This window comes from Rhinolophus sinicus, chromosome X, assembly GCF_036562045.2.
Source record: "Rhinolophus sinicus isolate RSC01 chromosome X, ASM3656204v1, whole genome shotgun sequence".
In the NCBI taxonomy this organism is placed as follows: Eukaryota; Metazoa; Chordata; class Mammalia; order Chiroptera; family Rhinolophidae; genus Rhinolophus; species Rhinolophus sinicus.
In genome coordinates, this window is record NC_133768.1 from 4,441,924 (window position 1) to 4,466,281 (window position 24,358).

Here is a 24,358-nt window from a genome sequence, read left to right on the forward strand (position 1 = left end):
GCTTTTGCGTCTTCACCTTGACCTTGACATTTGATGGCTAAATTTGCTGCTTATTTCTAAATTCCTCAAAACAATTGCCAGATATGAGGTGTGTAAGGTAAATCCCATACTGTAGAATTATGCATAAAGAATAACACATACATAAAAAAAATTTGCTGCATCTGACTGGTGAGCACACGTATCATATGCTTGTCAAAGGCAGACGGATATGACACTGTCCCTGACACCTAGTAGAGCAGAAAAATAAACTTGGGGGAAAAAAGCTACTAATACTGGAACCTTACACTTGGCAACACAGTAGCGTTCTCTTGATTCAGTTTGTTTCATCCATAAAATGAAAGAACGGAAGGAGACTAGTTGTAAGACCCTCTCCCACTCTGAAATTCTGTGATAACCAAGGACCACAGGAGTGATATGATTCTAGTCAGTGCTCAGAAGAGAAGGAAGCCATAGGGGCTGGCCCAGTTAAAGATGATTTTCGTGGAGTTAGTGGGTCTTGGCTTGGACCTCAAAGTTGAATAGCCACTACGTGGACAGAAAGGAAATTAGGGGGTCATGTTCTAGGAGAGAATATCAGCAGAGAGGTGTATTTGTGAGAACAGAAAACAGTCTCAGTTCAACAGACAATGTTTATTGAGAGGCTGGAAGCAGTAAATGTGAACACAAATGTGTTACCAGGACTTCACATGGCTTGAGTGACATGTCAACACATTCATTCTTGACATGTAGGAAGAGCAAGGATATGATGCAATTTCCTGAGCAATTAAAGTAGATTCTGCTTGTATAGTACGCAGCAGGGGTGATGATGGGGAGATGGTATTTAATACGTAATTTTTAAACCGCCTGTCAGCTTCAATGCAGCTGTACTACCTCGCACTAATCAGGAGCGTACTGTTGACCTTGAACAGTGCAGATTTCAATTGCACAGGCTCCCTCATAGGGGGATTTTTTTCAGTAAATACTGTAAATGCATTTTCTCTCCCTTACACGTTTCATAATAACATTTTTCTGTAGCTTCCTTCATTATAAGGATACAGTATCTAATACATATAATGTATAAAATATGTTTTCATCGACTGTTTATGTGATCGGTATGGCTTCTGGTCAACAGTAGGGTATTAGTAGTTAATATTTGAGCGAGTCAGAGTTACATGTGGGTTTTTAACCACATCAGGGGTCAGTACCCCTGACCCCTGCATTGTCCAAGGGTCAACAGTACGTAGGGAAAAAGGCCAAGGTGGAGTTCCTTATACGGACAGAGATGAGAAATTTATAAATATATTCGAAACGTGGAAGAGTGCTTTCGGAAGAGGGAAGTGTCTCCACAATCAGTGAAGTTACAATACTTAGTCTTAAGTGTATCAGTGAAACCAACAGAGACTCAGAAAGACATTACAGAAAAGAAAAAAAAAAAAACCACCAAGGAAACCCACGGAATATTTGTGGCCCCGGAACCAAAGTACGTGACAGGAAGACAGAAGGAGTTTGGCCAAATGGAACAAAAAATAACAAAACAAAAGAGAACCATGCATTAGTCTTAGCAGCCCTCTCTTCATGGCGTTGCCACTGTAAGGAGAAAAACCATGTACAAATGAGGTAAAATGTGACTGGAAAAACGTCACGTGCTCCAGCTGACGTGGTGGCAGGAAACAGTCCAGACAGGATCCGGGTGGAAAAAGCAACTTCCCTACCTTACCTGTTTAGCCCCGTTTTAGCTACTGAAATCTACCTGCTGCATGTCTGACTGCCAAAGACAAGGGACATTTAGATAATAACTGCTTTGCACTGCCCAGCGTAATACTCTTAACATAGAAGGAAAACTGAGTTTGGATGTGACCACGTCATCTGCAGAAGTGAGTGCTAAAGGCTGAGACGGCTGTCCCCTTCTCTGTCTGCCCCACAGCGTCAGCACAGCTGACATTTGGGGTGACATACTTCTGTCCTAGGCACTGTAGGATGTTTAGCAGCGTCCCTGGTCTCTTCTCACTAGAAGCCAGTAGCAACATTCTCAATCAGGACAATGAAAACTTTCCAAATGATGTGAAAATCCCGTGGGGCCCAGTTGTCACTGGTTCCCCCTTAGCAGCTGGGCACTGCGAGACACCTGCCGTTTGCATGAAAGAGGGAAAGAATCAGCTATTTTCCTAATAATGCTGCCTCTGAGCTTTCAGTGCTAGTGGTTCTGCCCTCTCTGCTTCGTGAACAGAGAGAACCTGGAAAACATCCAGGCATTACATTTTTCTATTAGGAGACCTCGGTGCTGCAAGAAAAGCTACCGGCCCTCTCCATCCTTGTTTAAGGAAGTAAAATTGCCAAGGACAGGTGTGTATGCAGATAGCCACTCATGTCCCTTCTAAACGCCATTTTGCAGAACAGTGGTAAGTCTCTGACGTGACTGCTTTCGTCATCCTGTAAGATTTCGGGGTAAAAGATGCCTTTCAAAGGTGGACTGTTTTGGGTGGAAAGTTTTCACCGTGACACAGTGTCAGCCCCATGACACGGCAGCTCGGGAATGCTGTAGCCACGCAGGACCCCCAGAGACCCAGCCTCTCTTGCTGACACCGAGGTGCCTAAGACAGAGCAGCTCCCCTCCCCCCACCAGGCCATCCTGGGCTGAAGGAAAGCCAGGATTGAGCTGGGTGAGGTACAGTGATTCATGTGAGGGCACTCTGCAAAAACAGGCCCTTCCAAGGATTCGGGGGCTGGGGGGAGAGGGGGCATTCCTTCCCAGGAAAAGCAAGGAGGTAGGAGACATCATCCTGCTTCATTCAATAGGGAGGCCTGCGCAGCTTCGCGCCCCCCTCCCGCATAAACGAAGGTATTCAGCATCCTTCCCACGCCAGGCAGCGAATGACCGCCACACGCGGTGTGTGAAGTCCCGGCCACCAGCCCCCAAGGATGTCCCACTGTGTCAGCTCATGGATGGAGGACACACCGGGTTTACCGAGCTCCCCGTAAGCCGCACCGACACTGGGAGCAAGGATTAGGCGCCGAGTGTTTGCTCTGTGCTCGGCCGGCAGGAAAACGTTTCTGAACCTGCGGTCGTTTGCGTAGTGTTAGGCTGGTGCACAAGTAATTGCGGTTTTTGCAATTATTTTTTTAACCTTTTAAATAGCAATTACTTGTGCACCAGCCCAATAGAATCAATGAATGTGGTTTAAAGGGTTTTGGTTTACCATTTCGGATGAGCAATTCCTGTCTCTTTCCGAGATAATGAGCTGTGAGGTCCGCAGACCTCCCCTCCGAAGAAGATGATTGGGGGTGACGCCCTCCGTCCTCTGGGTGCCAGGGATGCTTCTTAGATTTTGGTAAAGGCTGAGTCGGGGACCCTCCCCACTTCCCCAACCCCAAAGCTGGATGCACACGTCTGGCCCCTCAGTCACCGCTGACTGACCTTGCTTCTGTCACCCCTTGAATCCCTGAGCCCTTAACGGGCTGCAGTGAGATGGACAGCATTCACACCTCTCATTTCGTCTTGGGGCTCCCTCCCCCAGAGGTGTCCCCTCCCCCCTAATTCCTTGGAAGGCCTCTCACATTCCATGGGACACCTGGAATATCAGCCTTGGGTGAACAAGTTCCCGTTTGCGCGTACGAGCAATTGGACTTCACGGAGAGAGCTGAAAACTGGACACTGTCACCAGACAATTCCTCTCCTGCCAACAGGACAAGGACCCCAGAGCGGGCACGGCACCCCATTGTGACGTGCGGACAGCCACACGGTTTCCATGGGAACGGCAGCCACACGTGAGCAGAGGAAACCATTGGCCGATGGGATTGGGCCTTGAGATCAATAGTAGCGCCACCCAGCGAAGCTGGAGTCGCCACACTTGAAACTCTGCTTGTATTTGAACAGTGCAAATGGCCCTGGACAAAACCTAATAAGGTTGGTGCAAAAGTAATTGCAGTTTAGGGCCAGCCCGGTGGCTCAGGCGGTTAGAGCTCCATGCTCCTAACTCCAAAGGCTGCTGGTTGGATTCCCACATGGGCCAGTGGGCTCTCAACCACAAGGTTGCCAGTTCAATCCCTCGACACCCGCAAGGGATGGTGGGCTCTGCCCCCTGCAACTAAGATTGAACACAGCACCTTGAGCTGAGCTGCCTCCCGGATGGCTCAGTTGTTGGTTGGAGCGCGGGCTCTCAACCACAAGGTTGCCAAGTCAATTCCTCGACTCCCGCAAGGGATGGTGGGCAGCGCCCCCTGCAACTAAAATTGAACACGGCACCTTGAGCTGAGCTGCCGCTGAGCTCCCGGAAGGCTCAGTTGGTTGGAATGCGTCCTCTCAACCACAGGGTTGCCGGTTCGGACTACCGCAAGGGATGATGGGCTATGCCCCCTGAAACTAGAAAACGGCAACTGGACCTGGAGCTGAGCTGCGCCCTCCACAACTAAGATTGAAAGGACAACAACTTGAAGCTGAATGGAACCCTCCACAACTAAGATTGAAAGGACAACAACTTGACTTGGAGAAAAGTCCTGGAAGTGCACACTGTTCCCCAATAAAGTCCTGTTCCCCTTCCCCAATAAAATATGTATTTTTTTAATGTGTCTGCTCAGGCACCCTTTTTCAGTGGGCATTTCTTTGGAAGATGGAATGTACAGGAAATCTTAAGGAGTAACTGCTATACCCAGAATATGTGTGGGGTAGGGAGTGGGGGCTAGAAAGCAAATACTGTAATCGTTCTATTACAAACCATTACGTCCTCCTTTCTCACTTCCACCATTATCTAAAAAGGCCAATCACCCATCATTAAAAACTGGAATGGTTAAAGATACAACAGGTAGATAAATATAGAGTGTAACGTTGCCCACGTTGCATACTGTTTAATGAGTAAGCAGAGGCTACCGGAATTAGGACTGCGGGTGTAAGTAAAATCATGATACACACCGCCATGTGTAGCGCCTAATACATGTGTGTGATCTCTTTCCAAAATAATTAATGTTATTAAAAAGAGAGCAATACCAGTCACAGGAAGAACATGGGAAAATCGTTGAATAAAACATTCTGAAGCGAGATGAGCAAATGTAATCTGTGAATCCTGGTGGCATCCTGGAAAGAAAGAGGCAGAGAAGACAAAAAGGAAGGCTGTTGACGTCATCGTTCCCAGAACAAATGGGGACAGCTGACCCAGCACCGCAGAGCAGATGATGTGATTGGATTATTTTTCACGTGGGAACAGGAAGCAGAATGAAGTCCGTATTCCTCCGAGTCGCCCACTGCAAGACGGTGAGACTCAGAGCGAAAAGGTCAACATGTTAAAAAGCAAAGTCATAACATTTCCATCACTGCTATCCTGAGTGGGGCACCTCGTGTAGGTCAGTTGTTGAGCGCGGTGAGGGGGCTATGTGACAAGCGCAGCATTGATCCACTTCGAAGGTTCAAGCCTAATGGACAAGGTCATAGATGTCAACAAGGACGCAGGTGTAGGGCGACACTCCGAAGGATGCAGACACAGGTCCAAAAGCAGTGTAGAAAGAGACAGAAGGACCCACTTGTGTTGCTCTGACCACCAGGCACACATTGAAAGTGCTGACCGACCACCCACTCAGGTAGTCCCATAGCTCTTGCTTCAATTCTCCCTGCCCTAAAATGGAAATCACGATCCCATCCAGGGTAGAGATCCCCCAGACCTTGGAGGACAAGTACCAAGACCTGAGAGCACAGGCTTTATTGAAAAGCATGCCGCTGAAACCAAATCATCATTTGCAGCGCACTCTCTGCCCCTCGTGCCCTGAGATTGGGTGGCCCTGCCTTAGGGAGCTAGCCACACCAACTCACAAAAGATGCCATTTAGAGAAATATTTCCACCAGGGGTGAAATCCATGGGTTCCGCTGACTGGTTATGATTCCCGAATGACCTTCCAGAAGACGATGGGGTCAGAGTGATTTACAACCAGGGAGTGATTTCAGGCCATTACTCCAGTCGACAAACATAGCTGTGGAACTCTTGTTTCGGAAGGTGCTGCAGAAATGGGGGAGGGGCATTGAGAAAGTGAAACCCACAGGAATTCACGTGAGGATACGGGGATGAGATGCACACACACAGAGACTCAAGGACGATGGGTGTAAACGTTCCAGTCCTGTATTGCGTGTTGCAGATAAAAATCCCTGAGTTATTCTTTATAACAGCCTTTCTGCAGACTGACGGCAGACCTCTCCTGCTGGGGGGGTGGGGACAAGGGGGCAGCTGTCATTCGAGGATGGGAGCCCTTCCTCTGTGTGAAGGCAGAGGCTTGACTTTCCTCACTGGAGTGAGAAAAAGTAGAGTAGGAGATGCAGGGGTGACATGTGCAAGGACAGAGATGGAGGTGATAAGCCTGGGGCACCTTTGGGGAAAGGACAGTGAGTGGGTGACAAGTCGGGTGTGCAGCGGACGTTACCATGGATATTACACTGGGAACCCATTCAGAACGGCTGAAATGCTAAACCAAACTTCCTGTATGCAGACGTCAAGGACTCCTTAGTCAAAGGAGTAATGGGAAATGGAACGGCAGGCATCATCTTCAAATGCAAGGCAGAGAAACATGTGTCTGTGTTAAGCCTCCTGTAGTGAGTAGAGTTGGAAGACGCAAGCAGGAGAAGCTAATGGTATAGAATCCAGTCCCATCCGAAGGCCACGGAACCGGGAGCCCTGACGGTGGTAGAAATTCAACCTCCCTACACCTTTTTTATTTTTCCCAAGTATTATTTTTGTAAATTTAAGTTCATTGGGGTGACAATGGTTAGTAAAGTTACATAGGTTTCAAGTGAACAATTCTGTAACAAATCATCTATAAATCCCATTGTGTGTTCACCTCCCGGAGTCAGTTCTCCTTCCATCACCATATATTTGATCCCATTTACCCTCCACCTTTATGTTCTACTCAGACCCTCAACAGATTGGGTGAGGCCCCCTCCCCACATTGGGCAGGGCCCTCTGCTTTACTCCGTCTCCCAGTTCAATTGCTGGTCTCATCCGCAAACGCAGACGCACCCAGAAATGAGAAGTAGTCAGCTGTGTGGGCGTCCTGGGTCCCGTCAGGGTGACACAGCAAATTTACCGTCACAGTCTCTGGTCCCTGCCAGGCTGGGTTTCAACTGTACCTTCCAAGGGAAGCTGAGACCACCCCCCCCACCCCAGCACACCCTCTGTGTATGTCTTCAGACCCCTGTTCACTTCCTGTTACCCCACCTTCAAAGCTTTCCTGGATATCATTGTATTTCATTCTCATGACACTCATCCAACCTTAAACCTGGTGATATTTTTACTACCATGGCCACGTGTTCCTAGTTCTCTCCTTTACAGATGGGAAAGCTAGAGGAACACAGATGGTAAGAGACAAAACCAGAATTTTCTCTTGCTGGTGCCTTATCCTCGCTAGGATACCACACTCAGCATATCATAGGGTCCCCGTGAAGCTTAAAATCGTGTGTGTGTGTGTGTGTTTACAACGCAGAGCTGAGACACAGCGTCCCCTGGACACACCGTCGCTATAGTAACAATTAGCCACTCAGATCCACACGCTACTCAGTTAATAAAAGAACAGTTCCATAAAAATGAGAAGCACAAAGAATGGCCATGTCCACGCAGGTTTCATGCCCAACTGGCCAGATGTGTTATACAGAAGCTGCCCATGCAAATTGCCGAACGTGTAGAAACAGGTCCCTCGCTTAGATCCTTTGGTGTCTGCACATGTGCTTGTTCTGGGGTGAAAGTGTAGAGGGCAAGGCGTGTGTCAGCAGACACAAGTGAGTAGTTGAAAATTGGCTGCCCTGAGGTGTAGGGAAGTTTCTCTACCAAGCATGGCCCTGCTTTTAAGTTCTCGGGAACCTCCAGTGCTCCTGAGTCTAATTACAAATTGTCCCCACCACCCTTTTTCAAAAGTGCTTAGGTGGGTCCCTTAATGAGAGCTGTGTTACCTAGCAGTGGGAGAGTGACTTATAATTGCTTCTTAGTCAGAAAACTAACTCCTGTGTAACTAAACTGCTTTACTTGTAATTATGTAAGAGGGAAATTATCCCCAGAACAGAACAAAAGTGAGATTCTTTAAGTGACAGAATGCTTTTCATAGACTCTAGGCGATAGAAATGCACATTCACACACCTAGGGATTTCTTTTAAAATCACTCAGTGCCATCGGCCGTACTGTAAATGCTCAGACTCGTTTTAAAACCGTCTTTGATCTGGGAGCAGTATCCACCCCAATCCTCAAGGGTCTTTAGAAAATCCTGTGAGGCCCATTTTGAATTAAGTGTATTATTTATAAACTCAAAGTTGTAAGGTGGCCTTCTGCCCACTTCTTAAAGGACGAGATAGTAAATATTTAGAACTTGGGGCTTTATGGACCAAGAAGCAAGTTGAAGAGATTACGTGGATGTGTCTATAACTCTTTCAAATGTAACCATTTGGAAATGTCCAGCCCGTTCTTCATTCACTAGCCAGTAAAAAAACAAAACAAAACCAACAACAACAAAAAACACGAAAATAACACAGACACCTGATAGAAGTATCTTCTGTCCTAAAGGATCAAAACTGGTCCAAATCATCTTCATAGTAGTGGTTTGCATATTAATAATACCATCGGCCATCACAATCACTGTTACTTACATGTCAAAGCCGATGAAATAATTTCACGGCCATCACCTGTTTGATTTCACCGAGTTTCTGCCTCCCAACTCTCATCTGAAGTGCTAGTCCCATTGGGAGTTGTGGGAATGCCGGGAGCTTGATTTAATCCAATGAGGACAGAACCATCTTTTGTCTGAGATGTTCACAAAAGGGCCATGATGTGTGGGAACAGCTGGCCCATGAAGGATGGCCAAACAGCTGTATGCACTGTTTTATTGACATTGCTCTCAACAAGACAGGATTTAGAGAAAAACAATAGGTGACGCACAACACCACTTAATTCTCAGAAGGATTTTCTAGGATAAAAGACGTGTGACTGGGTTTCCAGTACACGCTTTGGACTATCTTGTTGCATCTGTGGTCCTCTGCTGGGTAGCCTGTTTCAACATCTTCCAAACAAATGCAGTTTCCATTGTAGACATGTCTTATCCATTTTTTTTGGAAGCCCAAACAATGCAAATGCCAACTCATCTTGCAGAAATAATCTTTATGGGTGAGACAGTGGGTATGGTCTAATTAAGTGTCAAAGATAAAAAAAGTAGGTCAGGGGAACACTTGCCCTGCTTAACGTCATAATTGACGTTCTGGAGAAAACAAGGGATGTGATGTCCAGTGTCTTCTCGACAATGTACCAGAAGACAGGAAATCAGTAAAAATCATGGCGGAAGATGCATGACTAGTTTCTAGATAACGTTGGAGAGGGGAGTTCTAACCCCGAGTTCGGAAGTCCAGCTTTCTAGCTTCCTCACTGCCCAGTGATCACCTCGTGGTTATTAACCTCTGTTTTCCTCTATATCCCCTCACACAGGAGTTTGAAATTGACCTGGGAGAGTTCTAAGATGTCAGCCAGCTATAAACAGCTCTATAACGCCCTTTGTCTAACCCTTAGTTTTAGAAATTAGCTCACGAACTGCTTGATTCATACTCGGTGGTCTGTGCTTCTTGAAATACCTCCACTCTCCCTTGCATACACTATCTTTGTACTATGAACATGCGTGGATTAGTTTTAAATTAAAGGGGGGGGGGTCACAGTTTTTTATTCATTGTTGTAAAATACACATCACATAAAATCTGCCATGTGTACCATTTTTAAGTGCACAGTTCAGTGGTGTGAAGTCCATTCGCAGAGTTGTAAGCCATCACCACCATCGGTCTACGGAACCACTCATCCTGAGAAACTAAAACTCTGTCTCCATGAAACACTAACTCCCGACCCACCTCCCCCAGCCCCTGGGCAACCGCCATCTACTTTCTGTCTCTGAATTTAAGTCCTGTAGGTGCCTCATACGTGCAGTCATCCAAATGTGTCCTTTTGTGAATGTCTTATTACGTACACTCTAGGATAATGTCCTCAGGGTTAGCAGAGGGAGTATTTTTAAAGCTTGTTTCATAAGACATACAATTATAGAATAAAATAACCCCAGTTTCGGAACCTTTACAACAAGCTTGGGTAGAATTTATTTTTCTAAGAGCCAATGATGTGCTCCTACTTGTACAAAGGTGAACAACATAATTAAAATGCATGTATTCCCTCTTTCAAATGGTGTCCACTTCCTATAAAAAGATGGGGGCAGGTTTCATAGTTTAGTCTGGGGATTTAATTAGAAACTTAGTACTGAGAGAGAATGTCTTCCAATTAAAAAAAAGTAGGGCACAGGATAATAACGAATAAAAATGATTTAAAAGTCCATTGGAAACACACCCTGACATCTGTACAACGTGATAATAGTGACTTCTTAGTGTTTATGGGCAATTGTTTTCGATAATAGCCAAATATGCTCAATCCAGACCAACAATGTAACATGCTTTTAATATCGGCTATCTTCTTAAATGGTTGTCCTGTTTTTGTCATTATATAATAGGAAAAGCTTTCTTCGGCATGCTGTTTAAGACAAATAGGAAACAGCTACCGCTTTCCAACATCGTGAAGAAACATTCTTTCCCACGTATTTTTTACCTCTTCTAGTTTCATAGCTTTTTAGCTGATTATCGATTTTAAAGGAACAGTAATGAGTGTCACACTCGAAATACCAGGAAAGTATTATCTACGAAGGTAATGCATCCCGTGGTTCTTTACCTGCAGGACTAACGGGTTTGCTTTGCCTACATGAGGCAGGGAGGACTCCCACTTAAGTGTGAAAGGGACTGATGGGCAATCAACCATGTCACCTGATTTCAATTACAGCTCGTTCAGCAGTTCAGTAACCTCCCATGAGGTATGTGGCTTTTCTGCATAACGTGAAATCAGTCCCTTGGGTGGATCAGAAATCTTCAGATGAAATTGTAGCTGAAACTTCAGTCCATTAAATTACAATTTTTTGAAAAAATGGAAATTGAGCATCCATAGAACAACCAGAAAGCATGACTGTCATTCACGGCCTCCCCTCTGCACTCCTGGTGAGCTTAGTAGGACCCTGGGTCGGGTTGAGGGGTATCATCAGAACATAACTTGAAAACCACTGGGTTAGGTAGTTTTTAAAGCACAACGCAGCTCGGATGAAAGACACAAAAAAGAGCAATTATTTTTAAATAATGTAAATTAATCTGAATGCACAGATGATGAATATTTCTAAAAATGAAAGATACCATCCACAAAAAGCCAACAATGTGTGAAGACTCTTTGGAACACATTTGACCCCAAATGTTTATAGTTAACACCAAGAATATAAGAATGGATTATATTATAATACATTCACACATATCCATTTATATATGTAAATGGAGAATTTAAGACTGTATAAGAGTACACGCACAAATTCACACTAATCAATAAAAAGGGGGAAAACCCACACAAAATAGGCAAGAAAACAGATAGCACTTAGAACAAAAAACAAAACGCTGAATGTCCAAAACCACATGAGGAGTTGCCTTTTAATCATGGACGGGAAAATTGGAGTTCAAACATCTAGGAAACTCTCTTAAATGGGCAAAACATTGAGTCTGACAGGATCAAGTAATGAGTAGACACGAAGCAAAAAGGGATCCCCTTGCACTATGGGAGGGAGTTTGAACCAATGCAACCCCTTTTGGAACCTTCTGGAAGCCTCAGTAGAGAGAAGATGTACTCAGCCTTTCTGGCCAGCTCTGCTCCATAGATACTTCTCTATATATGCACACAATTATGTATATGATATAAAAGGATGTTTCATAGTAGCATAGATCAATGAATAGATTATTAATTAATATGCTAATTACAATTCTCGTTAATATATTAACTAATAATATTGAACACACCATTGTTTGGAGTGTCTTATGTAAGGTAGCTTTCTAAATACACTACATTTTATTAACTTCACAACGTAATCTTCACAACAGCCATGAGCTAGAAGGTCTTATTATTTTACAGGGTCCTGATGCTCGGAGAAGCAGATTGCCTAAGGCCTCCAGACAAGCAAGACGTGGCCAGTCGGTGCACGGATTGGATTCCAGGCAGTCTGGAGGTCATTTCCCAATGAGCATGCCCTCTTGGAAGTTGCCATTGGTTTCCACTTTTCCCCAAGTGCATGATGGTACCTTAAGAGGATATGAATATCCACAGAAATCTGCCGTGTTGCATGTGCACCGCCGGGCCATGAAAAGGAGATGAAGGATGCTCCGTAGATTGTGCTTGTCTTGTTAGGGACACAGTGCTGCAAAGGAAAAGTTTGGGTGCATCTAAGTTAATCCCCAAAGAGAGTCACTAAATAGCCTTGGACTCTTGCTTAAGTAGCTCCTGTCTGGAACGTTCCTTACATGTGGAATATTCTAAGTGTCATTATTGCCATCATCATCCATTACTACGTTCGTCGTCATCTGCAAGTAATGGAAAACGTTTCGCGAGCTCTCAAAGGGCTGTTGTGCTCATTTCAGAACGCCCTGTACTCTTAATGCATTTCTCAACGATGGTTCCAAGTTGCGTTGGGGAACAGGGGTCTGGAATTCAGAAAGACGGTAACCCACTGCAGCCTCTTCTTTAGGTGGAGGCGTCTCTGCCATTTTTTAGACACCGATACATCCAGCTCAAGTTACCAAGCCATCACTTCAGTTACTGAAAACAAATGAAACATCAGTTACTGAAAACAAATGAAACAATGTCCTTTCTAAGATAACCATTGCACATACAAAGTCACCTCTGATTTTTGTAGGTGTGAATACCAAATGGAAACACGAGACCCTACGGTGGATGCGTTCAGACCTTGAGACTGACGAAGCAGTGTCACGCTAAAAGAAATGAATTTGTTGTGATTTTAAAGGAGACTCTGCTTGTCTTAAATGGGAAGTTGGCAACCCAAAGGAAGTAGAATGGCTATATGTGTGTGAGAAATTGTTAGAAACAGGGAGAGCCTTTGGTTGGGTTACTTAGAAGCAACACCTGACACAAGGATTTGGGTGCAACTGATTCACTGACAGGGAAAAAAAGCATCAAGGAAAATGTGGGAGTGGGCTATAAGGAAAGGGCAGACATGGGAAAGAACCAGCCTCTGGGGAAATCTAAGCTTGGTCTCATACCATAGTCCGGGGGGTGGCTTTCCAGGCATGGCAGCTGCTTGTGATTCAAGGGCAATGCTCTGGAGAGGAGATGGCTGTAAACTGTCAGTAGCACCCAATTTGACAACTGAAAGACACGTGGATTGGGCCCAGGGAGAGGTCTTGGGCAGGGTACCAACAAAGCATCCATCACACCTATTAACTCCCGCAAGAAGAAATCTCTTCAAGCATTCATTTAAGATAATATTCCTCGTCATGCTGTGACTTTTAAGAGGGGCGACTCAGAAACTTTAATGTGTTAAATTCCGATTAGGTAATGGCTTAGTACACTGGCCGTAATTGTACAGATTTAAGGTCACAGTTTCTAAATCTTTCACTTATATGCCAAGTGTAAGGTAAGGCTTTGTAAATAAGAGGTTTTCTTTTTTAAAACAAGATTTATTGGTATGACTTCAAAATCTGTGGTTCGTTTCGTACACACATTTCTCTGCCTTATAAATTGTCCTACTTAGCTAGAGCTGTCGTTTAGAATAATGATTTCTCAATGAGAACTTGAACTGGATTTATTAGCAGGTTTTATAAATCAAGTGCAAAGTATATAGTTTAAAATTCTAAAAGCACAGATTTGTGTATCCTTGCAATAAATCATGGGAATAATATCCACAAAGTCCTATATTTTGTTGCTAATCTGGTCAATTGCTGGGTAAGTACCTCATGTCTTTTAATCCATTTCATATTCATAATTAGAAGTCATTATTTTAGTAAATACCTGTCAGTTTATGGGTATCCTAAATGCATGCGTTTGGATGAGTTTGGAAGTCTGCCTGCATATTAAGTTGTAAGGATCACTAATTCTAACACCATGACAATGAATGAAAAATGTACAACAATAATATTGAATCCCATACGTAAAGGGTAAGGCAGAATTTAAACTAACTCAGTTTCCATTCTCAAAAAGGCACCATTCAATAATAATTACCACGCGGCAGTCATTCAACTTTATAACTGGATGTTTTATAATGAGCTTACACTTTCATGCCTACTTCTTTATTATAGTCCGACACTAGAAAATAGGCAGGGTACATAGAATTCTTCTTTTCAAACAAGTTGACGAAACCACGGCTCGATGCATTCATGACCCGGTTTCCTTGAGATACGCTGGAGATGGACCCGAATGGTGATTTCACGTGGGAAATGCTCTCTGTGGCAACTTTGATCTCCCTGTTCACAGTTTTCCTACATGAGAATCATGCGAAAGATTACAACTCTGAAATTTCATTCCTTTCTGCCTTCGTCCATCATCAAAGAAGGGGACACCATTTCAACAACCCGCCATCAGCACGGACCACGTTTTCGGCCGTTCCTGCGACTTTTCTCTCAACATTCTGTGCGTTACCAGTTGTCAGAGGACATTGGCTGGGATTTGTTCATTATAGTTTCACAGCTGTGCTCACTCAGGAACCCCATTAGCCCAGCAACTGGGGAGCTGCCTCGGTAGCTGTCAGAGAGTCATAAAAAAAAGAAATATGGATTTAATTTTCAAGAAGGGATTAAATACTTTGTTAATATTATTAAACATTAAAGCAACACTTTACAGTTTTAATCAGTGATTAATGCCATTACAGAAAAGCCTCATGCAAGGGGACTGTCAAGGAAAACGGGTTGAGCAGTCTATATAAGTGGCTGACTAACCATGTAAAATGTTAGTTCTGGAGTTGCTGGAGTTATACGTTAGTTCCGTTAAAATGTATTTCTCCATATACAGCCACACTCATCATGAAAAACAATGTTTCTTGCATTCTGGTTCTGGATAAGATGGTATATTAGTCTGCTTGAGTTGCCATAACAAACAAAGTACCACTGATTTGGTAGCTTAAAAGCAGAACTTTATTCACTTCAGGGATGCTATAGATGCCTGATCACTGCACTGTACACCTGAAGCTGAATAATAATGAATGTCAACTACAATTATATATGTATTCACAAGAAGTGGACTACAGCACAAGGAATAAAGACAGTGGAAATGTATCGGCTGTATGCGATGTCAGAGGGGTAGTAGATTAGGGGAAGGGGATAAATGTCTAACTACTACAGTGTCTGGTACACATAATAATAATTAAAAAAAAAAGACAAAACCAAATAAGCAGAACTTTATTTTATCACAGCCCTGGATGCTGGAGGCTGAGGTCCAGGTGTCCCAGGGCAGGTCTCCCTGAGGCCTCTCTCCTGGGCATGTGGACGGCCGTCTGCTCCCCGTGTCCTCACATGGCCGTCCCTCTGTGTGTCTGTGTCCTCATCTCCTCTTCTTATAAGGACGCAGCCCTATTGGACCAGGGCCCACCCTAGTGACCTCATGTTACCTTAATTCCAGCTTTACAGACCCATCTGCAAGTACAGTCTCATTCTGAGGTCCTGGGTGTCAGGGCTTCAACACATGAATTTTGAGGACGTACAACTCAGTCTATTACTAACAATACATCGTACCCTGGCTCTCCCACCAAATGCAGCTACACAACCTGGACAGGATACATGGCGTGCTGTTTGTGAACTCTGAAGATGAAATGGTCGTTCCACACCTACTAGAACGGACAATGTCCACCACCAGAGGCTGGCAAGGATGTGGGGCAAAAGGAACTCTCATGCCTGCTGGTGAGAACGCACAAGCGTATGGCCACTTTGGAAGCCAGTTTGTCAGTTCCTTACAGAATTAAACACATGCTTTCCATGCGACCTGGTAATCCTTATCTTTGATGTTCGTCCAGGGAGGTTGAAAATGTACGTCCACGCGGATGTTTATAGCCGCTTGATTCACCAAAACCACATTTGCTGATGACATCATCAATCCCACCTGAAAAGATATTAGGTACAGGAAGCTCTCCGTAGCAGATGAAAGTTAGAGTTTTCTTTGAAGTGAAAGGCTCACTTTGTTCATTTTTTGAATTGCCGCCGCCATTCTTTCAAGTGCATTTGTCTTTCCAGGAAAACAGCAGCTACGTCAGTTTCCCACTCAAGCAACTGCACATGGGCTTTTGTACAAATAGCCACTGTACCTCTGTCTGCAGAAATGCTTCACGCGCATTCTGCATTTCATCACGCAGCTTGTCAGCAAGACTTCTACTGAGCGGTTGAGACGTCATACAAGGTTTCGTTGTGTCGTGAAAGTCATTCTTGAGTGAAGCTGCCTTTTCCCACCTGTGTCCCTGAGAATGTGTGACACTGAATGACACAATGACTAGTGGTCTACGTTAATGCCACCACTTTCTCTTGTTCTGAGGCACCAGTAGTTTGTGTCACCGTGATTTTGCACCTTAAGTACAAATGTCAACTGTGAGAAAAAGGCACCCAGCATTATGTTTCCAAAATTGTCTCCATCTCCTGTGTTGAGCATCCTTGTAGGCTCTCGGGAACCCCAAAGTTTTGAAAAGCACTCTGATAATTGTTCCTCTAATACGTACATTGTAACTGTGGGCAGCAATTGCTTTGATTTGAAGACATTTTGATCAAACAGCTATTGTGATTATAAATGATTTCTGGACCCCATTTAGTCCCAAGTACATGCCGGCCCCACTGGTTTCTCAACTTACTAAGAACATAATTTTGCCCAAGAGGTGTGCTTCATTCAAGTCTGTATTCATATCAAGACTACAAAACAAATAATTTCATCTTCCATGTGGAAAGAAACACTCAAAGTAAGTCTTTCAAAAGGTCTACTTTTATTCCATGAATTGGTAGGAGAAAAATGAGCCATTTTATAAGTTATAGATATTCTATTCCAGTCATTTGATGATGCAAATGTAAAACAGATGTCATTCATTGGTTTGGAAGTTGACGTTTTTCTACTGAAAGAGCTAACATCCCAACAGCCTTCATTGCTAATACCTACACAAGAAAATGTGGACTTAAAAAGAATAATTTCAAATAGGCATTGCTCTAAATCAGGGGTGTCCAAACTGTGGTCCGCAATCCATTTTTTATTGGCCCGTAGGGCCAACTGGTCCGCAATCCATTTTTTATTGGCCCGTAGCAAATTCCAAAAATATATTTAGTTTACTTAAATAAACCAGGTGAGGCACTACATACTTCACCTTGAATGAGTGGCCCGGCTGTTTGTGTATTTTACCGCTTATGGCCCTTGGTAAAAAGCGTTGAAAAAAGTTTGGACACCCCTGCTCTAACTGAAAGGTCGTGCTTCCCAAAATGGCGTGCAAGATCATTTCCTGCGACTCCATGTGTTAAATTATTGTCTGTGGTCATGGGTTTGCTACTGATTTTTGAAATAAAGCATGTTACTTCTCCAGATTTGCGTCTTCTGCTTTTCACCATGACTTGTGAATATCGCAACAGCATTTGTGCTGAACTACAAAGGTTGACAGACTTATCAAGGCAGGTTGCATTTCCTCTTCAGCTTTCTCAAGAAATGGAAGCTGAACTCTTAGTATTTGATTAATCATTCTCTCTCTCTCTCTCTCTCTCTCTCTCTCTCTCTCTCTCTCTCTCTCTCTCTCTCTCTCTCAGCTCAATCTTGCTAAAAGGGTTGGTCGCAAATCCCATGTTTCCTCTAATGCAAACATAAATAATTGTAGATTTATACTACAACATTAAAATAACTCTACTACGATAAGACAGTCAAACAACTATTTATATGCACTGAGGCAGGACTAAGCGTTGTTTTCTTCAGTACACATTTACCATACACCTAACCAATAATGTCCTATTGCTACACTGACCCTTGCCCTGACGCCATCATATATATTTGGGTAGTGGCACCAGCTATGACTCAACTGACTGCTTCATCAAATGGCCGGTACAACTGGCCACCACCATCCGAGACCAGAAAGAATCAGCGGTACCAGCTTCTTCTGCCCCAACACAATTTGCATTGTCAGTGAGCACCCTACATACTGCCCGGGAAGGGTGGTGTTCCTTACTTTGTACCTGAAAATGGTTGGAGAATGAAATTATGCTGCTCGTATGTCACATGTAACCACACATTTAAGCCACAACTCTTAAGACCAGCCTTCATCACATATACCACCAGACATTATCACAGCAGGTTCTGGAACTTCTGATTGGCTCTCTACTCAACCTGTCTTGGCTTGTTTTAGTGCCACTATGAGCAACAGCATAGTTAACTAAAAATTTAAAAAAATAACAATAATCTCTGATGAATGCTACATTGAAAAAATGCTGAGGCTGCAGGAGAAACCATGTAAGTTTTGGCTGTGAAAGAAGAGTCCCATAAAAGCCAAAAAGAGTGGTTACAAAATGAAAAAAAACAAAAAAAGATCAGGAAAAAAAAAAGATCTCGAATTATCTAGAAGGTCATGGAATACCCAAGATCAACAGTGCTTACATTTGGGGGGAATGGATGATAATCCTGATTTGAGGATTTGTTGAATGTTACTAGCAGCTTTCTCCAGGAGAACGCACCTGTTCTCAACATTTTGCCCAGAATTTCAGAGTTTAAGGATACCCCGAATCCTATCTATCTATAGATTCCTCAGAATACTAACCCTTCCATGATGATTATGGGATTTCATTGTTATTACGTTACTGTTATTATAATAAGTTAGTGTCATGACTGTCATTTAGTGGGCAGGAGCCAGGAAGGATAAAATCATCAGTAGTGTACACAAGATGGAAACAAAACAGAATAAAACAAACAAGCAACTAAAAAAGAGTTATACCATTTCCCACACAACTTTGAAAAGTTCCCTGAGGTACCCATTTATACGTCAAAACTCTCAATAATTATCTGAATCTAGACCCAAACTCCATTTTATATCTAAACTCAAGGAGTTTTGTTTTGTTTACGCACAGTTTTAATAGACCCCGAATTTTCCAGGAACAGAGCTGCCAAGCAATTAGAGGGAAATTTGTGATTCATTTGTTTGGAAATTTACCAAGAGTTGTTAAAAATGTCAGAAAAATTCCAACACTGGTGCTGAGTATTCAAGCCACTCACTGGCACAAGCAATTCACCCCCTGAAGCTTTGGACCACTTCACTGTGTCGTGTGGTGAAAATACATATATATTATTGCATGTCGCTTTCCATTTATTTATTCTTTGTATTCAGTTAGGAAATGAGCATTGTTATTACTAGTAATTTGTGTATAGGTATGTTATGGCCTAATGGGTAAGAAAACTGGATTTATATTTTATCCTTTATCAGATATATGGTCTCAGGTAGAGAAACGGTGCCTCAGTTTCTGCTTATGCAGAATAGCAATGAAAACTACTTACTAACAGAGCATTTGAGAATTAAGTGAGTCATTGTTTTGAGTGTAAAGTGTTTGTGCCTCACACCTAATAGACACTGTATAAAGTTAGCTGTCATTACCGTGATCGTTAGTTGTTGATATACCTGTGTGAGAACAATGGGCATATTTTAAATACTTCACATAAAAATGATATATGAAAAATATATAAAATATTATTATATGGTTAGGAATTTGCATCTCTTAACGTTTAGAACAAGTGTTCCAGACATGTATGTAAGTCCATGTTGAGCGGTTTCAAGAAAATTGCCTTCTGGTGAGAAATTTAATTTTTAGATCTACCATGAAAAAGATGGGCCTGTTTTACTCCCCTTTCCTGAACTTTGTTCTGTTCTGGACACCACTGAAATGCTTCCCAAACCTACAGAAATCCTTATTATACCTATAACATTAGATAAATTAATCATTTTTGTATTTCACTCAGGACATGAGACTGTTTCCTGTTCGTTCATGTTTACTAAGTGTCGATTTCAAGGATCGTTATTTAGCGATGTCTTTTGCATCCAACGTTTGCTCCAATGAAAGCGACTCTGCAGAGTCGCACCCACTGCAAACAATGGCCATGCCCCCTGACTTCATGGAGCCTTTGGTTACCATGTCTGCTTACCGCACATCCCACTGGGATTGCAAGCTCGCCCATCAACGATTCCTCCTAACTAACCGTTTTCTCCCTCTGTGCTCTCCTAGGGGCCCCGATGCATGCAACCCCACAGAATCGGTGATATTTCTGCATGCCGGTGCTGCTGAGGCTGTCTTGCTGTGAAGGATGATGGTGTCTGCTGTAAAAGTCTGCAACGGTAAGACCAAAGACATTCTGAGAAATGGCATACATTTAATAACTTCTTGTACTACAAGTCAGATCATGCATTGTTTTCTTGGCTTTTTTAAGGAGGAGAACGAGGGAACGATAGTAGTTATGTATATCTACCTTCCTGAAGGAATATAGATTGCTTACCTTCTCTTCATTTTCTGGTTCTCCGTAGCAGTTGGCTTATTTGTTCCTCATACTCTTCAAATTTATCTCTGTTAGAATCCATAACTTGCAATACAGGATGTGGACTATTCTTATTTCGTGATCTTTACAGTATGTGGATTCACAGTCTTTCCATATCAGACAAAGGGAAATAGTAATTCTTATCAGAAAGGAAAAAAATTCCACTGTAGTTACGACCCAAACTCTCATCCAACGCGGTCTGAACAATTAACTTAATGAGGATAAATTGAAGAGGTAATTCACCCATCTTCTAGATTTCTAAAACGCCAGGAACGTGTGTACTCTGCTTATTTGGACATTTCCTTGGCTAGTACCAAACGTCGGTCAAGTTTAGCTTCAATGTTATAGCATCGGATTGTGTTGAGGACACAGCACAAAAATGTCCTTACAGCTGCAGTTCCGTTAAGTGTGAGGACAGTGTGGTAAATGTTGACCACTCCATCTTTTCACATCACTTTATTAAAACCCATCGAAGCAAACAAAAAAATCCAGCGTCATGTTCCAGCAATCTTTGCTTCCCCTAACGAATCAATGGACTTCAGTTTTGAATGGGAAGTCAGATGTGGCGCCTCTTTTAATTCATGTATAGACAATATTATTTATTCTCCTACAATTCTGATTTTTATCGATACGTGTTTTTATGTTTTATATGTGCTGTAACAGGTATAAGAAGTGACATCGATCATTGATGCTATTATTTTCACAGCACCCCCTTCAATCTCCTCTGTAGTATCTTTCTTGATGCTGGAGGTGTGTTCCCTAAGTTTGGGTGTGCCTGTCTCTCTGCTGGTGATGCTTCAATGCAGGCAGTGTCTAGGAGTTCTTCTCACTTCCTTCCAACCTCAGGCAAAGCCATGAGCATTCCCCTGGGGTTTTTTTTATGAGCCCCCCACATCCATGTTGGCTTGAGACCATTTTAAAGCAGTCGGTGCCTAAGATGGCAGCCTCTACTCAGCCTCCCTCCCTGCCCCTTTTTCCAGGAGCAGAAGCTGAGGAGATGGCAGAGTTTCCATCTGAACGAGAGACACACACTGCCTTTGTCAGGAGAAAAGGGAGCTAGCCAAGAACCCACAAATACAAGGTTTAACAAGTTTGCGAACTCATCGTAGAGAAAGTGCTACATACCACATTGCTGGATATCACTACGGTCACCTTCAAAGTACTCCCCTTGGAAACCTGTGCACCGACGCCAGCACCTAGTCCACCCTTCAAAGCAATTCTGGAACTCTTTTTCTGGAATGGCCATCAGAGCTGTCGTCATATTACCCTTGATGTCCTGAATGTCATCAAAATGTCTTCCTTTCAATATTTCCTTTATCTTCAGGTAAAGAAGGAAGTCATTGGGGCCCAGATCAGGCCAGTAGGGAGGGTGTTCCAATACAGTTATCTGTTTACTGGCTAAAAACTCCCTCACAGACAGTGCCATGTGAGCTGGTGCATTGTCGTGATGCAAGAGCCATGAATTGTTGGAGAAAAGTTCAGGTCGTCTAACTTTTTCACGCAGCCTTTTCAGCACTTCCAAGTAGTAAACTTAGTTACCTGTTTGTCCAGTTGGTACAAATGCATAATCAGTAATCCCTCTGATATCAAAAAAGTTTAGCAACATCGTTGCAACAAATTCATGAACTTAATTGTCAGACCTTGAACGTCCACAAGAAAAACTGTGAGCCTTGAAATCAGCTAATTCCGGAGAGCAAAAAAATCTATATAACGGTACCTGACAAGTGAAAACATCCGACCACCTTATTCCTCCTCCCTCCCTGTAGACCCAGCACAAAACAAAGAAATGCATCAAGAATCAGAAGAGGAGAAAGGACACAAAACAGAAATACCATCACCCCCCTGTAGTTCAGTTGGCCATATCCTTTAGTCTTCAGCAAGTTCCAGGGGGAAAAGAGACGTTTTGAATTCAAGTCAAGTTTCTTGGTAGTTTTCTTGTTTGGTTGATTTTTGTCTGTAACTGAATATTTAAACTACTGACTCAAAAGGGGATTGTGTCACCAAAACCAGTGAAGAGGAGATACTGCCCTCACTGAAGGTGTTCAAAGGGGCAGAAAGAGTGACATCAGGATGGATTCTGGTTGTGTGTCACGAGTCCTAGCTGGAGACACCTCAGTCATACGCTCCATGGGATATTCGTCAACCTCTGACTAAAGCTACAGATGATGCTGAGAAACCAAGATAAATAAAACATGGTGCAGGGCGGGCCCGATGGCTCAGGCAGTTAGAGCTCCGTGCTCCTAACTCCGAAGGCTGCAGGTTAGATTCCCACATGGGCCAGTGGGCTCTCAACCACAAGGTTGCCAGTTCAATTCCTCGAGGCCCGCAAGGGATGGTGGGCAGCGCCCCCTGCAACTAAGATTGAACACGGCACCTCGAGCTGAGCTGCCTCCCGGATGGCTCAGTTGGTTGGAATGCGTCCTCTCAACCACAAGGTTGCCAGTTCAACTTCCACAAGGGATGGTGAGCTGTGTCCCCTGCAACTAGCAACGGCAACTGGACCTGGAGCTGAGCTGCGCCCTCCACAACTGAGACTGAAAGGACAACAACTTGACTTGGAAAAAAGTCCTGGAAGTACACACTGTTCCCCAATAAAGTCCTGTTCCCCTTCCCCCCTCCAAAAAAAAAACACAACAAAACATTGTGCAGCTACGGGATGAGCTCACGGTCTTAGAGGAAAGTACAGATAGAGAGACCTTGGAGCATGGAGAGTGCTTTCCCCCTCCATTCTGCGTGTCAGGTGCTGGGTCTGCCATAAACTCAGTTTTCTCCAGTCCTAGCAGGCAGTGTCCTAAGTACGATAATTGAAAGAATGATGCCGTGCTCTCCATTCTTGGAAAAAAAGATGATTAAATGAACATTCGATTATGGTTACTTAAAATAGACCATCCTCAAAGCGTTCCTAATGTGGCTGTTCTAGAAAGTCTGCTGAACATTGTGCCAGCCATTGTGGGTCGTTTTCTAAAATCTTTGTTGCAGTTAAAACTAATCAAGGAAGCAGCACAAAAGCCCCTAAAACAGTGAACAATAAAAATCTGAGTGTATTTACTTGTTACTTCAAAGCAATTACCATACATACTTTGGGGTTTTATTAGGGTCAGAACTACCTTGATTAGTGAAAAAGCCTCATGAACAAGGTGGGACTTGCAGAATGATTAAGATTTACCCCAAAATAAGGAGGAAGAGAAGTCATTCCACAGGAGAAAAGGCTAAAATGAGCGAAGGCACTGAGAGTTAGAGGATGTGTTTTGAGAGACCTTGCTTAAATCAGACTCATGGAAGTAGAGTTTGCTCGTTGGGGAATAGTCAACATGAGTCTGTACAAATAGAAAAGTACAAAACTAGAAGAAACGCTAGAAATCCTGCAAGTTAGATCTATAATCGAACCATGGAAGAGCATAGTAAGGCTCAGAGCCTTACTATGAACTGAGATGTAAATAACACACTTAAATAAAATTCAACTCATACGAGTCATTGCCAATAGACAGAAATATGGGAGAGTCTCCAGTCACTGAAGTTACTTGAGAGGCTGCTGGCATCATGTAGTCAACAAGGTGAGCAGGAAAAGCAAAGGCAGGATGAATGGAAAGGAAGATGGGCAGGGTTTTTGTGTAATTTTTATTAAATTTGTTGGGGTGACATTGGTTATAAAATTGCATAGGTTTCAGGTGTACAATTCTGTATTACATCATCTATAAATCCCATTGTGTGTTCACCACCCAGAGTCAGTTCTCCTTCCATCACCATATATTTCATCCCCCTTTACCCTCATCTACCACCCCCCACCCCCCGCCCCCCTTACCCTCTGGCAACCACTAAACTATTGTCTGTGTCTATGAGTTTTTGTTTGTCATTTGTATGTCTTGTTCTTTTGTGTTTTTGGTTTATATACCACATATCAGTGAAAGCATATGGTTCTCTGCTTTTTCTGTCTGACTTATTTCGCTCAGCATTACACTCTCAAGATCCATCCATGGTGTCACAAATGTTCCTATATCATCTTTTCTTACCGC

The 24,358-nt window shown here is 43.4% G+C and overlaps 1 protein-coding gene across 3 annotated transcripts in view; it reads left to right on the forward strand.

The window, feature by feature from the left end:
- The window catches only part of PUDP (pseudouridine 5'-phosphatase), a 485,786-nt gene that overhangs the window by 403,166 nt on the left and 58,262 nt on the right, over window positions 1–24,358 (forward strand). For all 3 annotated transcript variants that reach the window (XR_012493488.1, XR_012493490.1, XR_012493489.1), the window contains one exon: window positions 20,039–20,148. The gene's annotated coding sequence lies outside the window, so the exon portion shown is untranslated. The remainder of the gene's footprint in view (window positions 1–20,038; window positions 20,149–24,358) is intronic.